The sequence below is a fragment of the Ostrea edulis genome, chromosome 8 (assembly GCF_947568905.1).
Source record: "Ostrea edulis chromosome 8, xbOstEdul1.1, whole genome shotgun sequence".
Lineage (NCBI taxonomy): Eukaryota > Metazoa > Mollusca > Bivalvia > Ostreida > Ostreidae > Ostrea > Ostrea edulis.
This window is the reverse complement of record NC_079171.1, coordinates 10232138-10258529: the sequence shown is the minus strand read 5'-3', so window position 1 is coordinate 10258529 and position 26392 is coordinate 10232138. Positions and strand designations below refer to the sequence as shown.

The 26392-nt window shown below is 34.7% G+C and overlaps 1 protein-coding gene across 3 annotated transcripts in view; it reads right to left on the bottom strand.

Moving 5' to 3' along the window:
• The window catches only part of LOC125661055 (uncharacterized), a 55159-nt gene that overhangs the window by 13466 nt on the left and 15301 nt on the right, over positions 1–26392 (bottom strand). For 2 of the 3 annotated variants that reach the window (XM_056148158.1, XM_056148156.1), the window contains exons 2-5: positions 11978–12034; positions 10964–11030; positions 4887–4940; positions 4161–4320 (exon numbers count right to left, since the gene is read on the bottom strand). The gene's annotated coding sequence lies outside the window, so the exon portion shown is untranslated. Of the gene's footprint in view, positions 1–4160; positions 4321–4886; positions 4941–10963; positions 11031–11977; positions 12035–26392 lie in introns of those variants that run through there. The other variant, XM_056148157.1, reaches the window with a different exon arrangement.

Genomic DNA, 26392 nt, shown 5'->3' with positions numbered 1-26392 from the left:
CAGGTTACGTTTCTTCAAAGCAGGTCCAATTCAAAGGTCACAAGGTCAAAGTTTATAATGTGAAATAATAAGAAAGAAAACTGTGAAAGGTTTACCTTAAATAGTTTAGGAAATAATGTATAGGTCAGATATTTATAAAGTGGGTCCAATTTCAAGATCACAAGTTGAAACTTCATTAAAAAATAAGGTCTTCCCATAAAGAATCACATTCTAAATATGAAGCACTAGCTCAAATAGTTCAAGAAATATCTTTACAGATGTTTTTCCTATATATTAGCATATGACACTTTGATCCCCTATTGCGGCCCCATCTACTCAGGGGACTATGAATTGCACAGGCTTGGAACTACTCCATGTAAGGCAGCTTTCATGTAAATTGACACTTTTCTGGCCTTGTGGTTTTTGAAAAGAAGACTGTTAAAGATGTTTCCTATATACCCGTATGTAAATATTTCATCCCCTATTGTGGCCCCACCACAACTTGAACACCATTATTTTTAGAAACTTGAATTTGCAATATAAAACGTGAATCCTATATCTTGATCAGGAATTTTTCATGTAAATTTGAACTTCCGAAACTTGTGATTTTTGAGAAGATTTTTCCTATATATTTGTATGTAAAACTTTAATCCTCAAATGTCGCCCCACCCTACCCTCAGAGGCCATGCTTTTAACAGAATTGAATCTGCACTATGTCCGAATACTTTCATATAAATTTGAACCTGTCTGGCCCTGTTATTCTTCAGAAGAAAATATTTAAAGATTATCCCTATGTATTCCTATGTAAAACTTTGATCCCCTATTGTGGCCCCAAGCTACCCCTGGTGGCCCATTATTCTAACAAACTTGAATATGCACTATATCAGGAAGCTTTCATTCAAAGTAAACGTTACTGGCACATTCGTTCTTGAGAAGAATATTTTTTAAAGATTTCACCTATATATCTGTATGTAAAGAAAAAAACACATTTATTCAGTATATACATACATACCAACATCCATAGATACATAAATACCGAGGAAAATCCATAAAAGGTGGAAAGCTTATATCCAATGGGGTCATTTGATGCACGGATGTTTGCACTAGGGGATCAGTTAGGTTGGGAGGAAACCGGAGTACCCGGAGGAAACCCAAGTGTCAAAGCGGCGACCGCCATACCCTCTCACATAAACCTCTGCCGACCATGGGGACTGAACTTGGGTCGCAGCGGTGAGAAGCGAGAGCGCTACCTCTGTGTTATCCAGACACGTTTAAAATTTGATACCCTATGGTGGCTCCCACCTTAAACCCAGGGAAGTTAAATTTAACATACTTGAATTCGCACTATGTTAGAATGGTGCTATGTAAATTTGAACGTTCCTGGCCAAGTTGTTCTTGAGAAGATTCTTAACAATTTTCCTTTTAAATTCCTGCATAAAACTTTGATACACTTGTGTTGCCCCACAAGACCCCGGGGCAATGATTTAAAAAAAAACCTTGAATCTGCATTATGTCAGAAAGCTGCCATTTAGATTTGAAGTTCCCTTGCCTAGTAGTTCTTTAGATGATTTTTTTTTAAAAAGATCTTCCCAATATATTTGTATGTAAAACTGTAATTCCCTATGGTGGCCCTATTCTACACCCAAGGTCCATGTTTTCAACAAATTTAAATAGGTAACAGCGGAAATCTTTCATGCAAATTTGAACTTTCCAAGCTTAGTGGTTCTTGAGAAAAAATTTAAATGACCCCACCCTATTTTTGCATCGTTTTCATTATATCTCTTTTGAAGTGGACGTGGTCCTTCATTTGAAAAACTTAAATCCCCTTCACACATGGATGATTTGTGTCATGTTTCATTGAAATTATCCAAAGGGGTTCTGGAGAAAAAGAAGAAAATGAAAAAAGTTTATGGACAGATAGACGGACGGACGACAGACTAAAGGTGATCATATTAGCCAATTTGAGCTTTCAGCTCAGGTGAGCTAAAACAAGTTCTCTTATTCAATTATTTCTCAAAGTGAACATGATGTAATCTAATACATACGAGTGTTGCCCCAAAATGTCGTAGAAAATGTTAATAATTTTAAAAAAATAAGCATCAAATCCAAAAAATTGTTTTTACATGAGAAAACTTTTACTTACTCTAAAAAGATATACATCTGCATTGTTGTCGCACGTACAAAAATAAGTAGCCATTTTCTTTGTACCACTAATTTAGATGAAAGCAACTATTTTCATATTAAATTGATCGCATTCAAATTTATATGGAATCAGTTATCTTTCGTATTATACTGGTTTGATAACCACAGGGCGTCATAAACGGCAGAGAAATGATGCCATTTATAAAGGTACCTGTAATGAAATTTGCGCCATATGACGACGTCAACGCCATTCTTTGCGCACGAGAAAATATTATGTATGCCATTGTTTCACCCCCAACTAAAAGAAACACGAGATGGAAAGCACATCCGATCAACAAAATGTTAGCGGGACATTATTGTTTGAATGACACAGGATATTTGTGAAGGGAATGACATAAGAACCGAAAATGGGAAGGCCATCAAAAAGAAAATAATAACCGCAAAATCCTGAAAGTAAATAACGTCATGTAATGAATGAAGATGAAGTTTGTGCGTCGACAGTTTTGATCATTTTTTTTATTTGCGTTCTACGTCATTATAAAAAAGATATTATGATGAAACTTTGTAAACAAAACTCCAAAATTATGCTTTTAAATTAAAGATTCATAAGAATATAAAACCAGGTCATCTAACAAAAGAGCACAATTTGTGTCCATGGAAATTCCAAGAGACTGTTGGAAGACCTGATCACAAAAATCCATGAATACATTGTCAGTGAGAAACTCCAGCATATCTTTTATTTCAACTTCAGAGTACTTGTGGTTGGAATCAGAGTGATGTTAAACAAAGTATCTTTTTGCGATAATTTACCACTAGATATGAATATATCCTTTTTTCACATTTTTGTTGAAGAAGCAACTGTCTATTATGTCAAAAGTGTAGTCTTTAATTCATGGTGTGGAATGTTCGTGAAAAATGTTAAAAAGTCTTACGTTTCGGTGTTCTTATCGACATATATTGACATAAGTAAATTTATACATAGTTAAGGCTTGTTTTTAGGGATCAATCTAGCAATAATTTTAAGAAATGGGTGGGTTGTGATCAATATTTGTACTTTGTTTGCCCTTGGCACCTTTGTACAAATATATCATAATTTATGATCCACATCATATTCGTACAAAACTGTACTATGTTTCATTGAGAGTGTTACATACGTTATTTGTAGAAGCTACAACTAACAAATTAGCTAATAACAAATAAACGGGTTATTAACATTGTGTATGACTTTTTTGGGACAACCCTCGTATTTCATTATTTAAAGGTTAAAGTGACTTGCGAACAGTCAGACCAAAAACAGTTAGTTTAATTGACATCCAAATCCAGACACAATTCTGTGTGGGTGTGTATAAAGAAACCATTAGCTTTTTTAATATAACTATCTTTTCTCAGTAATGCAGGACCTCATGGGAGTCCTGTGTGAACCTGAAAACATCAAGGAGTCACATTTATTTCAATATCACTATGGTGATAAATTCACTTTGATCTAAATGAAACATTTTTTAGAAAAAAATCCCTGACCATGCTCACTTGGCAATCAAGAACTGCATTGAAATTCAAACTTCAAATTAAGAAGAGGCGCATAGGCATTAACAGCAACCTGATTATCATACATGTATATAGGTACGTGTTGTCTGTTGATGAGGGATTCTTTTAAACACGAAGAACCAGATGAACTTCAGAATTAGTTAACAATTATTAGATATCTGTTCAAAAGCCATGTTTGTCATAAGTATGATTTTATATTGTTTTTTCTTATTACAAAGTTGTCCACTTGATACAAAGTGGGAGGGACGGACATAAGATAGATGTGTAGACAGACACGGTGGTATTTATATACCATCTAAACCTAATCTGCAGGGGTCAATGCTCTGAACTTCATTTTGTATGCTCAATGTTTAGTTTGAAAGGTAAAACACGATTTTAAAATTTATAAGTATTTTTTATACTACGTTGTTTGTTGCCTGAGGCATTATGTCAACAATAACATTGAAGTAACACTGCATATTTAATATACAAGCGATGAAGTCCTGCCCTAATACCCAAGTCCCTGACCCAAGAGTATGAATGGTGGAAGATTCACTCCTCAATATCAACAGTCACGGTAGCTCAGTGGTCGCTTTGTGACCGGGAGACCAGAGCGTGACAGGGAGGTCGTGAGTTTGAGTCTCGCTCGTACACCTGTGCCATAACCATTATAAACTGAAAGTGCAAAAATAAGTAGTGATTGCTCTTTTGTTAAACACACTTGAGAAGTAAGAGTTATTCCCATTTTCAGATATGAACTTAAAAGCATGATATTCTGTGTTGCAACATGCATCGGTATGTTAAAAAAAACCCACCGCCACAGTACTGAGCACTTATCATAGTACTAAGTTTGTGGTACTTCATTTGCAGTTGCTAATGTCTCAGCATGAATGGCAATTTTTTTAAAAGAGACATGGAACAAATAAAGAAATCAAAACAGTATCACTATCTGACAAGTGTGATTGACGGTTAGGAGTAAAAAGAATGATTTAAAATGAAATAGTGCAACTTTTTCCCCATTTGTCCCAAGAATGCTTCATACATTTTTTTATTTGTAGCATATGACACACGACAATATACGGAAAACAATAGCAATAGGTCATCAGAGTGAATCAGGTAAACTAAAATTAACAAATTAAGTTGTGATAAGATATTGATATTCTTTAAACGATCCATGTCATTAATATCGAGTTCGTAAATACTGGTCAAATATACATGTAATGAAGAAACTTTTATAATACCACTCCGCTTTTGTCTTCTGTTTCTCTTTCACACAAATGTCCTGGGGGTTTTGTCTAAAGTTATAGAAATTGATAGTAATTTCATAATTCTATAATGCAAGGTGAAGATAACGAACAGTGATCAATCTGATAAATCCTATAAGCAATACACAATAGATAGTTCGGCAAACACGGACCCCTGGACACACCAGAGGTGGGATCAGGTGCCTAGGAGGAGTAAGCATCCCTTGTTAATGTGTTCTCAACTCTCAACATAAATACAATGTTTATTTGAGTTAATGTGGAATGATGTACATTGTTAAGACTCTTTGTCAAAGTGGAGTGACGTTCAGTGTTTATTAGCGTTTGAGCCAATATGGAAGGGGTACTCTGTTAAGAGTTTTTGTCAATGCGGAGTGACGTGCAGTGGCTGTTAGGGTTTGATCCAATATAGAGTGATGTGTATTGTTTTGTTTAGTTTGAATCAATGTGGATTGATGAACGATGTTTTTTTAAAGAGTTTGAGTCAATATGGAGTGTTTTGCAATGTCAGAGCTAGAGTGATGAACAATGCTAGAGTTTGAGGTAATGTTTATTTGGCTTTAAGTCAATGTGGAGTGATGTAAAATGTTTCTTAGCGTTTGAGTTAATGTGGAATGATGTGCAATGTTTGTAATTTAAATCAATGTGGAGTTCTTTTACAATGTTTGTTAGAGTTGAAATAAATGGGGATTAATGTACAATGGTAATTAGAGTTTGATCCTGTATGGAGTGTTGTATAATGTATGAAAGTGTTTGAGTCGATATGGAAGGATGCAGAATGTTTGTTAGAGTTTGAGTTAATATCGAATGATGTACTATGTTTGTTACAGTTTGAGTCAATGTGAACTGATATACAATGTTAGAGTTTGCGATTATGTTTGTTTGGGTTTGAGTCAATGTGGAGTGATATACAATATTTGTCACAGTTTTAGTCAATGTGGAATGATAAACATTGTTTGTTAGAGTTTGATTCAATGTGGAGTTATGTACAATGTTTGTCAGAGTTTAAGTCAATGTATAGTGATGTACAATGTTAGAGTTTGAGGAAATGTCTATTTTGGTTTGAGTCAATGTGGAGTGATGTATAATGTTTGTCAGAGTTTAAGTCAATGTTGAGTAATGTATAGTGTATGTTAGAGTTTGGGTCAATATTGAATAATAAACAATGTGTGTTATAGTTTGGATCAATGAGGTATGCTGGACAATGTTTAAAGTTTGAGTCATTATGGAGTGATATACAATATTTGTCATAGTTTGCGTCAATGTGTAGTGATGTGCAATGTTTGTTAGTGTTTGAGTCAATATGGAGTGTTATATAATGGTTGCAAAAGTTTGGGTCAATGTAGAGTGATGTACAATGTTTTAACAGTTTGAGTTAACGTGGAGTAATGCACAATGTTAGAGTTTCGGGTAATGTTTGTTTGGGTTTAAGTCAATGTTAAGTGATGCAATATAATTTTGAGAGTTTGGGTCAATGTGGAGTGAGGTTCAACGTTTGTTAGACTTGAAGTCAATGTGGAGTGATGTACAATGTTTGTTAAAGTTAAAGTAAATGTGGAGTGATTAACAATTGTTGTTAGAGTTTGATTCAATGTGGAGTGATGTATAATGTATAATAGCGGAAAAAAAGAAACTGTGCATATAAAATATAGTATAACCTTTTTCTATACTTACTGTTTATATTTATAAAATCTAAACAATCAATAAAGGTGATGTTTTTAACAATATCGGATAGTACCCGACTCAGATGCACGGACTTTTTCATGGTTAGTGAGCACATGTTGTTTATAGAAGTGTTCGTACGCACGATTTTTACCGGCCAATACTGTTTGGAGTAAGAAGTGTAAAGGGTTTATTTGGACACTATTCGTTAAGGAAAGCACTTTAAAAATGACAAAATGTACTCGTCTGTCATGCAACGACTTAGGGAAAACCAACGTAATCGTGCTGTTGGAATGCTTCAAGCTTGAATTGCACATATATCGTAGCAAGACACTTTGGAGTTCATCGGAACACCATCCATTCGTTATGGAGACGTTTCCAACAATCTGGTAACACTCGGGATCGACCACGTTCTGGACGTCCTCGTGTGACTTCGCGTCGACAGGACAACCACATTACACTTGTGTACCTGAGAAATCGTTTCCAGACAGCAAGTTTGACTGCTCGTGGCATTCCTGGACTTCGACCAATCAGTCCAAGAACTGTGCGTAATCGTCTGCGCGAGCACAACATCATACCAAGACGTCCCGCGATGGGCCCAATACCGCTTCAACGTCATCGTATCACTAGACTAACGTGGTGCAGACGACATATGCGATTCAGAATACAAGACTGGGCCAATAGTCTGTTCACTGATGAATCCAGATTTCATTTGAATAGCAGTGACGGCCGTTATAGAATGTATCGCCGCGTTGGGGAGCGGTACCAGGATGCTTGTGTTATGCAACGTCGACAGTTCGGTGGAGGTAGTGTGGGGTGAAATAACAGCACGTGGAAGGGCCCCTCTACAAATTCCCAATGGAAATCTCACCGGCGTACGTTATGGAGACGAAATTATTCAGCGCCATGTGATACTCTTCATAGAGAGACAGCAAAATTACATCACTCTGCAGCAAGACAACGCAAGGCCACATGTTGCACGTGTAATCAGGAACTTTTTTGTTCAACATAATATCGATGTCTTGCCTTGACCAGCTGATTTCCCCGATTTATTGCCGATTGAACACGTCTGGGATGAAATGGAACGACGTCTACGCCGTTTACCAAATCGGCTGATTTATGCCAGGCTTTAACCAACATCTGGAACAACATCCCTCAAGCATTTCTGAACACTTTAGTGGCATCAATGAGGCGCTGTTGTCAATCATTAGTGAATGCAAATGGTGGTCACACTCGTTATTAACTTTGTTAATTCAAGTTCGAATACCAGTGTCTTTCGAGTATGCTGAAATTAACGGTATTCGACGTTAACATTAATGGATTATGAAATGTTGTAACGAATACATTTGATAAAGTATTACAAAAAAAAAATGTTTATTGTTATTTTTTTTATTTTATTTCATATATTAGATAATGCACAGTTTCTTTTTTTTTTTTTTTTTTTTGCTAGTATATATTAGTGTTTGAGGCAATATGGAGCGATGTACAATGTTTGTCGGAGTTTGTGTCAGTATGAAGTGATGTAAAATGTTTCTTAGAGTTTGTGTCAATGTTGAGTGATGAATAATGTTTGTCAGAGTTGTAATTAATATGTAGTGATGTACATTTTGTTTTCTATTCAAGTTAAAGTAATTGTGGTGTGATGTACCATGTTTATTAGTGTTTGATTCAATGTTGAGTGATGTATAATGTTTGTTAGAGTTTGATTCAATGTGGAATGAGTTTCAATGGGAGTGATGCTAAATGTTTGTTAGCGTTTCAGTTAATGTGGAATGATGTACAATGTGTGTTACAGTTTTAGTCAATGTGGAGTGATGTACAATGTTAGAGTTTGAGGCAATGTTTGTTTGGGTTTGAGTCAATAAGGAGTCATGTTAAATGTGTGTTGGAGTTCGAGTTAATGTGAAATGATGTACAATGTGTGTTACAGTTTTAGTCAATGTGGAGTGATGTACGATGTAAGAGTTTGAGGTAATGTTTGTTTGGGTTTGAGTCAATGTGGAGTGATGTGAATGTTTGTCAGAGTTTAAGTCAATGTGGAGTGAGGTTTAACGTTTATTAGAGTTAGTTTCTTTCACCAATAATGATGATGATAATAATAATGATTGATGTAGCGCCATACATGCCTATACATAACCACTCTAAAGTGCTGCACACACTAAAATGATACAAACTGCTATAAAAGTAGTAAAAGGAAATTATAATAACATTAAGACAGATGATATCGAAACAATGCTCGCAAAACATCAATAATGTGAAGTAAAATTACTAAAATCTAAAACATGGTGTGCATGAAGAATGTTACACGCCGTACAAATAAATTATATGAAATACAATACTTAAAATAAATATAAACGTATACACTTGAAAAAAAAGTAATGTTAAAATTATAATAAAGAAACCATAAAGATTTAACCACCTGTCATAATATTAATATGCAAGTCTAAAAAGATGTGTTTTTTAATGTTTTTAAGAAGTCTTACAACGACGGAAGTTATAAGCTGCTGCCACATCCAAGAGCCTGTTCACATATGTGGAGGCTCAACATCTAGGTCTAACTAATGTCAGTGAATTTTCAGATCTTAGGGAACGATTTGCTTGGTAAACAGTGATCACCTCCTCTGATTGTTTTAGTGCCATCTCATGAATCACCTTATATGAATATTCCAAATGTGTGACAATATTGAAAAAAGATCATTTAGAATTTCTAATTGACATTAGTCTGGTGATTAGTAAAAATGTGAATAGTTGATAGAAGACAAGTATGACATACTTTGATCCGAAAAACTCAGCTATAAGCTCCAACCTTTACTGAAATCATAAAAAGGGCACTGCAATCGGTACTATTTACGCCCATCGGACAGTGAAATTGAACCTGGAAGCATATTGTGCATTCTGGATTGATACAACAAACATTCTGAATAGAAAAGCCTTAAAGTGAGTCATGGTGTTCCGATCCATTTAACATTTGAACCGATTATGTATTTCTCTTAGAGTGAGGTTGTGACAAAATATCGGTGCAATATCTATCTATGATGGTAAAAAAGTCCTGGAAACCATTTGATCTACCTTTAGCCCTAAAATAGGTCATGGTGCACCAATTTAGTAAAAAATAGTGAAATGTGAATTGATTATGTATTTCTTTGAGAGGGAGGTTGTTACTAAATTGGAAAGCAATATATGTGGTCATGTCAAACCCCTAAAAAATGTAGGTCTAGGATGGACTAATTCAGCTGAAATGTTAACTGCACTTGTCTTCCTCCGAGAGGAAGCTTTAGACTAAATATCAGGGCAATATCTGTATCCGTAATGAAAAACAAGTTTGGAAAGCTGCATGACTAATTTTGCCCAAAGTAAGTCAAGGATGGACCAATCCAGCTGAAATGCAAACTGAGCTTGTATTTCCCCCAGGGTAAGCCTATTACTAAATTGCATTGCAATATCTGTATTTGTAATGAACAAAAAAGATCAGAAAAATGTTGACCTATCCCCCCCAACAGTAGGTCAAGGATGGACCAATCAACCTGAAATGTTAACTACACTTGTCTTCCTTGGAAAGGAAGCTTTTGACTAAATATCAGGGCAATAGCTGTTTTTGTAATGACAAACACGTTTGGAAAACTGTTTGACCTACTTTTGCCCAAAAGTAGGTCAAGGATGGACCAATCCAGCTGAAATACAAACTCAACTTGTATTTCTCCCAGAGAAAGCCTATGACTAAATTTCATTTCAATATTTGTATTTGTAATGAATAAAAACAGATCGGAAAACTGTTTGACCTATTTTATCCTCACAAAAAAGTGGGTTAAGGATGGACCAGTCCTGCTAAAATGTTAACTGCACTTGTCTTCCTCCAAGAGGAATCTTTTGACTAAATATCAGGACAATATCTGTATCCGTAATGCAAAACAGGTTTAGAAAACCATTCGACCTAATTTTGCTCAAAAGTAGATCAAGGATGAACCAATCTAGCTGAAATACAAACTACACTTGTATTCCTCCTAGAGGAAGCCTTAAACTAAAGATCAGGGTAATATCTATATCCGTAGTGAAAAAAGTCTGGAAAACTATTTGATCTACTTATAGCCCTAAAGTTGGTCAAGGATGGACCAATCCAGCTGAAATGCGAACCAAATTTGAAATTTGTACATGCATTCATTACGGGAAAAAGTCAAGACAACATGACCTCGGACGGATGGACAGTCAGTCAGACAGATCCATTGACAGCGCCATAACATAATATGTCCCGTCTAATGAAGGGCGTATAAAAACTCAGTTGTGAGTTTAAACATATTTAACCTGTTCTGAGATCACAAAAAAAAAAACTCAGCTGTGAGTTTAAGCAGATTAAACCTGTTTTGAGATCAAAATATTTTGATATCAATGTTACTTACAACTGTTACCAGCACCCGTTTTCTGTTCTTCTGTCTTTGTGATGCTGATATATCTAGCTGTTATCACCTGTGGAAATAAAAATGCACAGTTCATCATATACTAGTATGTGATGCGGTTACTGTATTGAAACATATTCAGCAGAAAGAGTTACAATTTAAGAGCAATCTTTGAAAAGTCTCAGGAGTCTGATGTCCAGGAACTTGTAAAGTTTATAAAGAATTATAAACGAAACTTGTTTATAATTCACAAGTCCAAGCAGAAAATTACAATCATTATATTTTTGGTGATGTTTTTATTTTTGTTCGATGCAATTGATTCATACAGTAGATGAATACACCTGCCTGAAATTGAAAAAAATAATTTTGTAAAGACTGCAATGGTTGACCAGGAAAAACACAAGAGGCCTTTGGGCCACAGTTGCTCACCTGAGTCACCTTGATCTTGCTGTTGTTTAGGTATTGTTTTAAAGAGTTTTCAAAATCGTTCTTCCCATTTAAAATTGTAACCCCATATTATGGCCCCAACCCACCTCCAAAGGTCGCAACCTAAATGCGATGCAAGGTTAAAAGGTCAACGATCATGGGATGAAATGTAAGGTTCTGCCATGGTATATAATAATGACTCTGTTCTTGAGAAAACATTTCTTATATGTATCCCACATTATTCACGGGGTTATGGATTTCAACAAACTTGAATCTACACTACCTGGGGAGCCTTGTATTATCATATTAACATTGCTACTCAAAACCCTGTTATTCTTGAGAAGATTTTAAGTCTAAAGATGTTTGTTATATTTGCTTATGTAAAACGTTGATTCCCTAAACTTACCTCACTCTACCATGATATGGCATGATTTGTAAAAATTTGAAGGTATCCTATGTCAGGAAGCCCTCACCCAAGGATCATTGTTACCAAATGTAACTGAAATTCACTTGAGTTATCAGTTCTGGTGATTTCAAAATTGTTCTAAAATCATGATATCTAAGAATTAAAGATACAAATGTTTATACTACCACATATGAATAATTTCTTCCCCATTTTATGATGCCACTGCATCCAAGTATTGCCACCTGTAGATAAACAATAAAACAGAAATAAAAATAAGAAACTATATAGAGAGTGCATTGTCACCTGTAGAAAAAAACAAGAAATGAGAGAATTCATTGTCACCTGTAGTAAAACAAAAACAAAAAATGAGAGAATTCATTGTCACCTGTACAAAAAGCAAGAAATGATATATATGATTAATTGTCACCTGTATAAAAAACAAGAAATTATATAGATAATTCATCTTATGCACTTCTACTTTGAATTTGCCCCATTCTCATGGTTCTGACAAAACAATATGCAGTCAACTCCCGATAAACTACCACCTTTTGAATGTATGGCGTTATAACGAATTTAGCGATTAATTGAACTACCGCTACCCTTGAGAGAAAGAGTTACTATTCTTCTAGACTTAAGTGTTATGTTTTCTTTACTTACAATACTTATTATGACGGCGTAGAAATGCCAACTAAAAAGGATACTATTCGTTCCGACGATTTAACAATTTCTTCAGACGAAATCAAAATTCGTTCGAATGAAATAAAGATTCGTTCGGACGAAATATAAATTTGTTCGGACGAATTAACAATTCCTTCGGACGAATTGGTAAATTGTTCGGATCAATTACTAATTCGTTCAGATAAACTAGAAAATTGTTGGGACGAAGTTGTTTGGGTGAAATACTAATTCAATCGAACGAATAAGTAAAATTAGTATTTGTTTTCGGACGAGTTACCAATTTGTTAGGAGGAATTTGTTATTAGCTGTAAGGTAACGCCAATGGCGTAGTCAAGAATCTAAAGTGGTGGTAGGGGAGCACTAAACTTCAATTGGGGCACACGTTGAAATGAGAGTCAATACCAAAAATGTTCCAAAACATTTTAAATCAACATGAAGACGGTAATTACGATAAACCATAGAATAACCCCATCCCTACGCCTGAAATAATAAGATGAAATAATAGTGGGAATCCCTGCAGCGGGATCAATCTTGAAGTTGGAACTAGGCTAGAACCCCCCCCCCCCCCCCCCCCGTCACATGAATACGGTTAAGACATATGTTTGCATGAGGAATGGAGCTCAAGCAAATTTTTTTTTTTACCTAAAGCTTTAACCCATTCCATTACATGTATTTTCTTTTGCATGTATTGTCACATACATGTGCATTTAGTAGTGTGAAAGTGCGAGTCAATCCAATGTCATGGAAATCAGATCTTCTCTACCTGTTACACTCCAGTAAGATCTGATTTTAATTAGATTCGGATACACTTCAAAACGTAGGGGCGGGTGTATGATTGGGCCAAAATAAAAACAAATGTGAAAAAATCAACGTGGAAATCAACATTTAAAACAATATGATATGTATTTTTTAAGAATTGTGTTTTACTGTAAAGTTGTGTTATTTTGATTATTTTACAATAAGACTAAAATCAATCGTTTTGGAAAGGGGGAGCTGGGGACCAGCCAAAAAAGAAAGGAGGGACCGCTGGATCAAAAAGAATTATATCATGTACAAAATAAGGGAAGATTTTAAAAACTGATTTGTGGAAAAAGCCCTTCTTATCCCCGTGTGCCCTAAATCGCTAATTTGTTAGAACGAATGTTTTTTTTTTTTTTTTTTTTTTTAATATGGCCTCTCTACGCTACCAAAACTTATGTTATTGTGATAATGTAAAAACATCTCCTTTTGTCAAATTGTCTAACATTATGTGCATTGTTTTATCAATAAGTAGGCTTCATTTTTAAAAAATACACATGCAAGACATACACACAGTATGTTCCAAGTTATTTAAAAACATTGCTGAGTGTCTGTAATTAGTGCATTACATTGCCATTTCCATTGCAGTCGAAGCATTATGAACTGCACCAGGGTCGACAATAATTCCATCCATAGCAGCTAAATCATCACCCATTGTCCTCCTTTTTATGTACTTTTCCCCAAAACAGAATTTTTTTTTCTGTTGTGTATATTTCAGATGGTTTCCGTGATATGTTATAATATACTTATTTTCTTTGAAATGTACCAAATTAAGAAACATCGTTCGTGTTGAAGCCAGAGCTAAACTGATTTTTTTATGACGTAAAAACAACAAAAATACAGTTGATATCAAGTAGTTATTTTATTTATCTAATATAGCAATTACTGGTATCCTTCTGCACAGGTGTACGCTTGGTGTCGATGAAACATGTAACAATATAGATAATTTATCTTATCGATGACACAATGGCAAATAGTGAATTTTAACAACAAGTTTAATCTATAGGAAAATGTTCGTAGAAAAATGCGACGTTTAAGCGATAATTGCGATGAATTTAGTGAAGATAATTTCAGAGTTAACTGTAGACTATTCGTCTTATCGACTGCTAATTAACACTGTCTCTCTGATATAACAATATAGTTAATTTATCTTATTGATGCTATTGTAATCTGTCCCGTTCTTGTTCTGACATAACAATGTAGAGAATTTATCTTGTCGACTGCTAATTTAAACTGCCCCGTTCTTGTTCTGACATAATAATCTGCAAAAGTTTTCTGATCTACTGCTAATTTAAACTGTTCCGTTCTTATTCCTGCATATCAATATAGAGATTTCATCGAATCTACTTCTTATAAACATTATGAACTGCACCTTATACACTGAGGAGAAGATGGAAGAGAGGTTCAATATTGATGTGATCAATGCCATTGGTGTTATATGATACAAAAAGTGGAGTATTGGCCACATCGCTCACCTGAGTTGCATTGGTCAATATCTAAAGTTTTTCCTTATATATTCGCATGCAAAATTCTTATCTTTTATTGTGGTCCCATCTCACCCTTGGGGGTATGCTTTTAACGAATTTGAATTTGCAGTATGCCCGGAAGCTTTCATGTGCATGTAAACCTTCTGGCCCAGCGAAATTTCAGAAGACAATTTTTTAAAGAATCCCCCTATGTATGTGTATATAAACCTTGGATGCCCTAGTTTAGTCCTATCCTACCCATGGGGATATGTTTTGAAGAAACTTAAATTTGCGCTACGTCTGGAAGCTTAATTGTAACTGTAAACCTTTCTGGTCCGGTGGTTCTTTAGAAGAATTTTAAAGTGTTTCCTATATATTTGTATGCGAAGCTTTGATTCCCTATTGTGGCTTTATCCTACACCCGGGGGCCATGATTTTAACAAACCTCTGTTTTATTATCAGAGTCTGTAACCTGTATGTTATCATTAGAGTATGTAATATATGTTACTATTGGTCTGTAAAGTTTTTTATCATTATTGGAGTCTATAATCATTATGTTATTATTAGATTATATAGTCTCTATGTCACAATTGGAGTGTAATATCTATGCTATTATCAGAGTGTGTAACTTTTACGTTATTACTGAAGGTTGTAACATTCATGCTATTATTAGAGTCTTAACCTCTATAACATTATAAGAGTATGTAACATTTATGCAATTCCTTAGGTCTCTAATCTCGATGTTATTATTAGAGTACGCAACCTTTAAGTTATAATTAGAGTATAACATTTATGTTATTATTTGAGTCTTTAATATTAAACAGATGTTGTGGCGTCGGTGGCCGAGTGGTTAGGCCGTCAGACTCTCGACCGAAAGGTCGTGGGTTCGAGTCCTGGCCGCGGCAGGGCTGACATTGTGCCCTTGGGAAAGGCACTTTACATGAATGTCCTCACTCCAACCAAGTGTAAAAGGAGTATCTGGCTATAGACAGTGAAAGATATTGTTAAAATGTTAGTGCTCTAGCGCTTGTAATGGCAGCTTGCACTGTATGCTTCCTAGGAGGCTGAGAAAGTTCTAGATTGATATAAGGTCTACCGGGGATAATAATGTACATTGATTACTGTAAAACGGTTTGAGCAGCATACGCTGGAAAAGGCGCTATATAGAACCAATCATCATCATCATCATCATTTCGGCGAAAATCTCGAAATGGCGTGTTTCGCTTCGCTTGTTGACGTATAAGGTCCACATTGTCTACGTGAGTATTTTGATATTTGCTTAGGAATATTTTACGCATACGTGGTATGTCTCGGCTAGGAATAATGGAAACGTTCTCACCTATGTATGTAAAGACATATTAATCTCTATTTTTAAAATGTAGAACATTTTTATCAAATGACAATGTGTTCGAAAACACTTAGAGCCCCGATGTCAGAATTTCATTTTCCAAGACATCAATATATCAAATTCATAATCCATATTTTCGAATAGTATGTACCATATTTTGTACCAGTTATCCATGTTGAATCCCCTATTACAATGGGATTTTGTTGCGCTCTGTTGTGTTTGAGTGGATGTCATGAGTGTGTGTCAAACAGAAGTAATTTAAATTGCATAAGTCTCTCATAAATATGCTTCATGATTCCTTTTTCACAAATTGACATTCCAATGTATCTTTATATATTATTATTTCTAACATATATACCAGCCCCAAACATTGCTATATCAAATACAGATGTCACTTTCGTCTAATAACCCTCGGCGAGGCCCTTGCTGACCGTGTCAGTTTTCTAGTTAAAGTATATAATCTCGATCTTATTATAAAAGTCTGTAGCATCTATGTTATTATTAGAGTGTAACATCTATGTTATTAGAGTATAACGTATACACTATTTCAAAACAAATTCCCCCTGCAACATATTTAATAATATTATCACTTTTGATTTAAGAAGCACACACATTGTTAGCCTGTTCTCTGTACACATACTTTGAAAGCTGATTATCGTGAGTATTCTTATAGTTTGTTGAATTCTCAGAGTGTCTAAGATAACCAACTTTGTTGTAAAAAAAATAAAATTTACACGAACCCTGTCCACTCTAATCCCTGCAAAGGTATTGGTATTTATTTAAGAAACATATTCCTGCGGAGATTAGTTAATGCACAACTACATTTCTGCGTAGTTTGGCTGTTTAATGTAAGATCGTGGAATCTGGAGATCTAGAGTGAACGACATCAACATAATACTTAACCACTTCTCTATCTATCCTTTCAGTTTTGACAGTTCACGTGAGTCTGTGTGTACGCAAAACCCGGCACAAAAAATCAATAAATGTGCGATATCGGGCCATATATAATTCAGAATAATCCTTGGTACTGTTTGAACAGATTACGTAGATTCAGACCGAATCAGACCATTGATAAATAAATGGGTATTTTATTACTCTCGTATCACAAGTTTTATTATTGTCGTCAATATCTCATTAATTATCACCACCAGTCAGTGGGTCTAATTTTATCTGACGTGCGTCAGATCAATTGATAAGAAGTTCTTTCGATATTTATTTTGGCTACGAATATCTCGGATTATCTGATCAAGATGTCAGGGTCACGATGAGCACCTGATCCTACCTCTGGTGATTCCACTGTCACATCATTTTCCTTTCCTTCTTAAGTAGATTAGGAGATATAGATTTTAAAGATACCTCCATTTGATTATATGTAAGGATTTCTAATGAATCAAGGAAAAGTTCATATTTATCTGCCCACTTTGATATTTCTTAAATTATGCATGCATCTATTCACGAACTACACCCCTATCAATGCGGGCGACTTGTTGTAAGATGGTAACTCTGAAGTTTGGTGATCCAGAGAAAGTGAAGTAGCACCATACCATTTATCTTTATAGCGCTAACCTTAACCCTAACAGAATCATTTTATCTTCGTCATTTAATTAAGACGTAAGATCAACCCTGTATACCGTCCCTATTTATGACATGTCACGCGAATGTTCTCATACTGTTTGCACGAAACGGAACCTCTAAAACTGGTTTCATAATGAGGGACGGCATGACAAAGAGAATCATCATTGCTAACAACTGTAAGCACCACGTATATATATGTGATTTCTTATATACTCATGAAATTTCATTGTAAACACCACGTATAAATCGATATTTCAACCATTCAACTTACAGCTGGCGACTAAACCATTTGCAGCAAGGCTGAATTTGGAAATCCCACTCCAAGTACAGAAGTAAAAGTTATACAGTTGTCAAATATATGTGTCTGAAAGTACTTTATCGATATCTAAATCACTACTCTGGACCTGCTTCGTAATGAAGACAGTTCAAATTTGCATTATAAAATAGGTTTTATATGAAAGATAAAGATAACGAACGCTGATCTCATAGCTCCTATAAGCAATACAAAATAGGTAGTTGGGAAAACACGGAACCCTGGGTATAACAGAAGTGGGATCAGGTGTCTAGGCGGATTAAGCACCCCCCTGTCGACTGACCACAACCGCCGTGAGCCGCATATATCGATGAGATAAACAAAGTTATGAATAGTCAAATCCACTTAGCCAATATGACCAAACAATTGGTATGAAACACTTCAGACAGCATTGCCACAATTATAGTTTGCATTGGCAAACTAAATCTTTATAAGGACCATACAATTTGCGAAATGCTGACTTTAAACGAGACAGCTGAAACTCCTGTACAATCAACTTTTTTATCAATAGCCTGCCTCTATTTAAGAACAAACCACACAGAGAACAAGTTCTTGCATATCAAATCCATTGAGAGATATGAACACCATATGCAGATGAAAGTGAAACATTGCTACATAGATATAGGAAGTTGACGATGGAGAAGATGAAACCATCCGTTTTTTGATAAAGTTAAGCTTTTACTTTGCCGTTGATATTTATTTCTAATAAAATATCGAAGTATGAAGCAGAAGTTGAATACTCTGTGGTGTCTTTTATTTCAAAATCACGGAAAAGTATCCCTTTAATTAATTGAAAAGCAATCAATTCATAAGTTAATCATTAGAATCATTATTGTTTATGTATAAAACGTCGTCAATATCTTTACATGTGGAACTGAAGGCCACAGGAAGCTATTTGTTTTTCTTCTCACAAAGAAGTCTTAGTATAAATTCTGCTTCATAAGAATATAAAGTCAGGTCAGCTAACAAAAGAACACAAGTTGTGTCCATGGAAATTCCAAGATAATGTTGGAAGACCTGATCACAAAAGTCCATGAATACCTTGTCAGTGAGAAACTCCAGCATAACTTTTATTTCAACTTCAGAGTTATTGTGGTTGGAATCAGAGTGATGTTAAACAAAGTATCTTTTTGGGATGATTTATCACTAGATATGAATATATCCTTTTTTCCATTTTTTGTTGAAGAAGCAATTGTCTATTACGTCATAAGTCTAGTCTTTAATTACCGTGTGGAATGGTCGTGAACAATGTTGAAAAGTCATACGATTTGATGTTCTTATGGACACATATTAACATATATGGACATAAGTAAATTCATACTTATGTAAATTTTGCTTTTAGGGAAGGATTTAGGAATACTTTTTTAAAAAAATAGGTGAGTTGTAATTAATATTTGTACTTTGTTCTCCCTTGGCACCGTTTGAACAAATATATCATAATTTATGATCCACATCATATTGGTACAAAATTGTACTCTGTTCCATTGAGAGTTTTGAAGAAGTACAGGTTGTCAATACTTGGATTATTCAACACCTGAATATAGACTGAACTATATGATTATCGATGTTGCCAATCACAGGCTCTTTGAACCAAAGTCATAGATTATATTCCTTTTAAATCATGCCGCCAGTTCCTTAAGCTCAATTTACAAAGGAATGGATACCGTCAACATAAGCAACATCATTCGTCATGAAAAAAGGTTCAGTTATTTCAAGTTCAAGTCTACACCCTGTATTTCCTACAGCTATACTTCTACTATTACATCCACACTTTCTAATTATAAACAAACTTTGCAATGCCTAGATATAGACCATCTTATATGTAATCCAGTAACGTGTTATCGTTCTTCATCTTCTTTCAACTATAGTTCATCTGGACATGTCATTACTGGTGATGTTAATATATTTGAAAATGGGGACATTGAATCACTTTTTCTAAAGGGTCCTAAATACAGAGAACCTCGGTCTTTTTATTGACGACAGAACATCATATCTATAAGGAATTATATCGGAAAGTATGCCACACCATGGCTAAATATGAAAATGAAGAACTTGATACCTTGTCAGAATGGGTTAAAAGCATGAAAGGAATATTAAAACCCCGCATTAGAGGTATTAAAACAAAAGTACGTGCCATCTATCATTCTTTGTTCACTAAACCAGAAGTGATAAAATAATTAGATAGGTTACATGAGGAATATCATTTGGTTCCAGCTGACAAAGCTAGTAACAACATTGTCTTTGTTTGTAAGGCTAATTATTACAACTGTATTTTAAACGAACTTGGCATTAATTCCACTTTTGATAATCATACTTATACTCCAACTATCCTTTCAAACGATGAAATTCTTCAAAACCATGCTTCAGTTTTAGACACATTTGATATCCCAGTCAATGGGTCGAATGGATATGAGTTACCATACCTATACTGGATTCCTAAACTACATAAAAACCCTTAAAAAGATATATTGCTGGATCCAGTAAGTGCGCTACCAAGCCCCAACATTTGCTTCTGATGGGAATATGAACAGCTGTGAAAGAGAAACTTCAAATTTACTGTGCGACTACATTTGCCCGAAGTGGTGCTAATCAAATGTGGAATATAACAACTGAAATTGCAAAAACTTTTCCCAAATCAATAATACTAAAACCTATCACTGTTCAATACTATACAAGACCATTCCTCTCGATAAATTAAAGACTAGACGTTTTGACATCATAGACAGTTGCTTCTTCAATAATAATAGAAATGGGAAATAATTCATATCTATTGATCAGTCATTCCAAAACTTAACCTGTTCAACACCACTCTGATTCCATGCACAAGTACTCTGAAGTTAAAATTAAAAAAAAATGTAACCGTTTCTCGCAGTCTTTAGTGTTGGAATTTCCATGGGCACTGATTGTCTCCTTTGCTAGCTGACCTGTTCCTATATTCATTTGAAGCAGAATTCATTCAAAAACGTCTACGCGAGACGAACAAATATCTTGCTGTGGCATTCAATTCGGCATTTAGATATATCGACGACGTTTTGTCTATTAGCAATACTAACTTTCACACATTTGTCGATTCGATATATCTCTGTGAGCTCGAAATAAAAGACACTATATAATCGCCCACTTCTTGTTCATACTTAGATATTTTATTGAAAGTAGACATTAACGGCAAACTGACAACTCAACTGTATGACAAACGGTATGATTTCAGCTTCTCCATCATCAACTTCCCATAATTATGTAGGAATATTCCATTATCACCTGCATATGGTATTTATATATCTCAACTGATTCGATACGCAATAACTTGTTCTGCGTATAGTCAGTTTTTAAATCGAGGCAAGCAACAGACAAACAAGTTGATGGCATAGTCTCGATTGAGTCATCATTTTGCAAATTCTATGGTCGTTATCACGATCTAGTTCGTCAATATCACCTACCATTGGGTCAAATGCTATCTGACGTGTTTTATACCGATTGATAGTCCATTTTTGGTACACTGATTTTGACTGCGGATAACTCAGAGTCTGTAAGTTCTAAGTTATTATTAGAGTTTGTAACCTCTAGGTTATCATTATAAAGTGTAACCTCTATTATAGTATAAAACGCATCCCTGCTCAAATGCCATAAGCGCCGTAGCATAGGCCTAGATTGCAGTCTTTCACCGTCAATGGTGACGTCTCTATATGAATGAAATAGCCTCTAGATGGATGTTAAACAATACTCAATCAATCAATCAAAAGAGTTTGTAACATCTACGTTAGTATAACCGTTTGAAATATGTATATGTTGTTATTAGAGTATGCAACATCTATGTTTAAAATATTTTTAATATGAGTTTTGGCCTCATTTTATAACCTATTTGCATATTGATATCAATTACCATCATCCCGTTGCCACATTTTACTATTTCAGAATCAGTAGAAGTTATATAAAGCTTAATCATAGCCCATAAATGGACCTTATCTCTAGCTTTCGACGACAATGTGAAAGATAATACACTGGGGACTTTTTGCGAGACGGTATTCTGTTAAATCCAATCGCTGAAATTGCAAGCAATGCAGCTACTAAAAATGGCGACGTCATAGTCTATATTGTGGATGATTTATTTACGGGATCCATTATGGCATCTTAGGAAGGGCTTTTGCTATGAATATAGTTTAGGTACGGTAACTCATATCCATTCAGTCCATAGACTGGAATACTAAATGTGTCTAAAACTTACGTATTGTTTTGAGGAATTTCATCTTTTGAAAGGACAGTTGGAGCGTAATTCCAATTACCAACTAAGCTTTTTCAGCTGGAACCCAAATAAATTTCTCATGTAAACCTCTTGAATTCGTTTATTACTTTTGATTTATTAAACACCCGCATTGTTATGTCATTATCTACACATATATATTTGACAATTGATTATCGCAAACAGTCTTGTAGTTTGGTTACTTGTCACATTGTCTACTTTGTTGAAAAAAAAAATTTACCTGAAACTTGTCCACTCCAATCGCTTCGAAGGTATTGTTATTCATTCATCCACTATATTCCTCTGGAGAATAGTTAATACAGAACTACATGTCTGCGTAGTTTGGCAGGTATAATGTATTCGGAGATCTAGAGTGAATAACGTCAGTATAAGACGTAACCGCCTCTTTTTTAAGTGAGAGTTAACCATATGTACCCAAAACCGACACAACAATCAATACATGTGCGATATTGGGCCATGCATACTTCAGAATAATCCTAGGTACTGAATGCACATATTACGTACATTCAACCTGAATCCCACCACTGACAAATAAACAGGTGTTTTATTAACCTCGTTTTATAAATTTTATGATTATGGTATATACCTTATTTATTATCACCACCGGTCGATGGGTCGATTCTATCTGACGCGCTTCATACCAATTGATAAGTCGTTCTTTAGATATTGATCTTGACTACAATTTCTCTGGTTACCTATTCAAGATGTGGGGTTCATGGCGGGCACCTGGTCCTACCTCTGGTCATTCCATTGTTACATTGTTTTCCTTTTCTTCGTAAGTAGATTAGGGAAAATATATTATAAAAATAACTTCATTTGATTATATGTAAGGATTTCTAATGAATCTGAAACTGTCGCAGAAAAGTTAACATTTACCTACGTACTTTGATATTTGTGAATTTATATGCATCTATTCAAGAACTACACCCCTATCCATCGCGAGTGACTTTTTGTAAGATGGTGATTGTAAAGTTTGGTGATCTGGAGAAAGTGAAGTTTTTGCCATACTCTGTATCGTTATATTGATCACTGTTGTATTCGTCATTTCATCAAAGCAAAAGATTAACCCTGTATACCGTCCTTATTTATGACATGTTACGAGAATGTTCCCACACTGTTTGCACAAAAACGGGACCTTTAAAACGCTAGTCTTGTGTCACGATATGGGACGGCGTGATAAAGAGAATCACCATTGCTAACGACTGTAAGCACCACGTATAAATTAAAATAACAATCATTCAACTTTAAGCTGGTGACTAAACCCATCTAGAATAGGAACAAAGTTTTGGACATCCTTTTCCAAGTATAGAAGTAAAATTTATACAGTTGTCAAATATATGTGTCTAAAAGTATTTTATCAATATTTAGATGACTACGACTACTCTGAAACCGCTCCGGAATGAGGACAATATGCATTGTAAAATAGGTCTTCTATATTGATTTGTCCAGAAAAATTGTCAAAGTTATGGTAATAAAAAGAGATTTTGGCGTAATTTGTTAATGAGGATACCTGTATGACAGGTGAAGATAAGGAACAGTGATCTATCTCATAATTCCTATAAGCAATATAAAATAGAGAGCTGGACAAACACGAAACCTTGAACATATCAGAAGTGGGATCAAGTACCTAGGGATATGCATCTCTTTTCGACTGTTGACCTTGATCAGGTAAACGGAGTTATCCGTTGTCAAAATCAATGTGCCAAGACGGCAAAACAATTCGTATGAAACACGTCAGACAGCGTTTAACCCATTGATAGGTTGTATTGGCAAACAATATCGATACAACAACAATATACTTTGCGAAATGCTGACTATAAACGAAAATACTGAAACCCCTGCACCATCAACTTATTTGTCATAGTCTGCTTCTGTTTCAAATCTCACCATACGCGGAACAAGATCCTTTATATTGAATCAGTTGAAATATATAAATATCATATGCAGTTGATAATGGACTATTTCTAAATAAATATAGGAATTTGACGATGGAGATGCTGAAATAATTCCGTTTCTCATTAAGTTGAGCTGTTAGCTTAACATTAAAATATATTTCCAATAAAATAGTTAAGTATGAAGCAGAAGTGTACGAGTTGTTGGTGTCTTTTTTCCCAAGTTCATTGGAGTGTATCAGATCGACACATGATTTAAATTTATTATGCTTAATAGATAATACGTCATCGACAAATGTAAATGTCGAATTGAAGACCACAGCAAGATTTTTTTCTTCTCACGTAGAAGTTTTAGAATAGATTCTTCTTCATGAGAATATAAAGTTAGGTCAGCTAACAAAGGAGCACAATTCGTGCCCATGGGATTTTCAAAAGACTGTTGGAATAACTCATCACAAACGACCATGAAGATATTGTCAACGAGGAGCTCCAACATATTTTTAATTCATCTTCAGAGTACTTGTGCTTGGAATCAGAGTGGGGTTAACAAAGTATCATTTTGGGATGAATTAACACTAAATATGAATAAATCTCGTTTCCATTTTTGTTGAAGAAGCAAATGTGTTTCATGTCAAAAGGTAACATCTTTAATTTATCGTGAGGAGTGGTCTTTTACAATGTTAAAATTCGTACGTTTTGTTGTTATGATTGATAGATATGGACATGAGTCAAATTATATTTAACTAATACTTACTTTTAAGGATAAATTTAGGGGAAAAAATAAGAAATGTGTAGGTTGCAATCAATCGTTGTACTATTTTTTTTTTACCCTAAACACTGTTTGTATAAATACATCATGAATTTTACACATATTGTATAAATAACGACTTAGTGTTACGATCGTTATGACCATCTAGCTGACACATACAAACTGGGAGGATAGCTGTATTTCTATCATGGAATTATATTTGACAACGATTATGATGAGCAGCCCGCTATAAAAATCAAGACGCAACAATCTCATAACCAGCTGGAAATTATATGTTCACTAGTGAAAATCATTGTATCAATGTTTTACAATTGTAATTCAATGTATCAATGTTTTTCTGTAGTAAATTAATGTGTGAGAGTTGTATCATAGTAATCTATAATTGATAGATGACTTGTTTGCATGTACATCTTACGGTACCATAGTTTAATTAATAAATCAGAGATTTTCCATGAAGTAGATTCAATATACCAAAGTTTTTAGTATTGTAAATCATTGTATCGAGGTTTTTACCACAGAACAGTGGTACATCAAATACCCTTTGATATGTCTTTAAAATGCAAAATTGTAACTTGCATATGATAACCAGAATGCTATTTCATTAACTCAAGTTTGGACATCCAAATACTACCCCGTTCATATGAAATATTAAATCATGAGAAAGTGCAGCGTATGATCAATATAATATTACATGTCAAAATCCATAACATATGTTAGATCAGTCCTCGGGTACCATGTCAACCATTGGGCAATCGGTCATCGGGCTGATATCGGGCCATTCCTGCTGATTAGACATATGATATGGAATTTAACATGTAATATTTTCAGCACATGTTGCCCATTGATATCGTGGGTATCTTTTATGTTTTTACTTTATATTTTGTTTTCCATTTTTCTATTATCTCACATATTTGTCTTTGAATATGTTTCATATAGGACCACGATGTTAAGTAGTCTTTTGATAATAATTGTGCTGAATGGAAAGAAAATAAAACGATTTATTATTTACCTGAAATTGTACAATGACATCTCACGTGAGTGTCATCATGCTGTGTGAACATAAAACTGCACTTTAAGCCTCAAGTAAACTACCACAGTAGATGTTGGTAAGATAAGAAACTTGCATTGCTACGACTGTAAACACTATGTATAAATCACTATTTAAAGCACATCATTAAAAGTTGGCGAGGAACGTCTGCATGTGTATGCAAATTTTGGAATGGGAAGTACCTATAGAAAAATATACATACCAATTTATTGTATAGTGTTTGGATATATAAAAATATACCAATACATCATATAATGCTTATATACAAAACAAATACCAATGTTACATATAGTGCTTATATACAAACCAAAAATATGTTTACCCCTCCTAGGCATCTGATCCCACTCCTGGTGTGTATAGGGGCCCATTTTTTGCTCAACTATCTATTTTACATTGCGTATAGTAGTTATGAAATTGATCAATGTTCGTTGTCTTTATATTTCATATCTTCCATA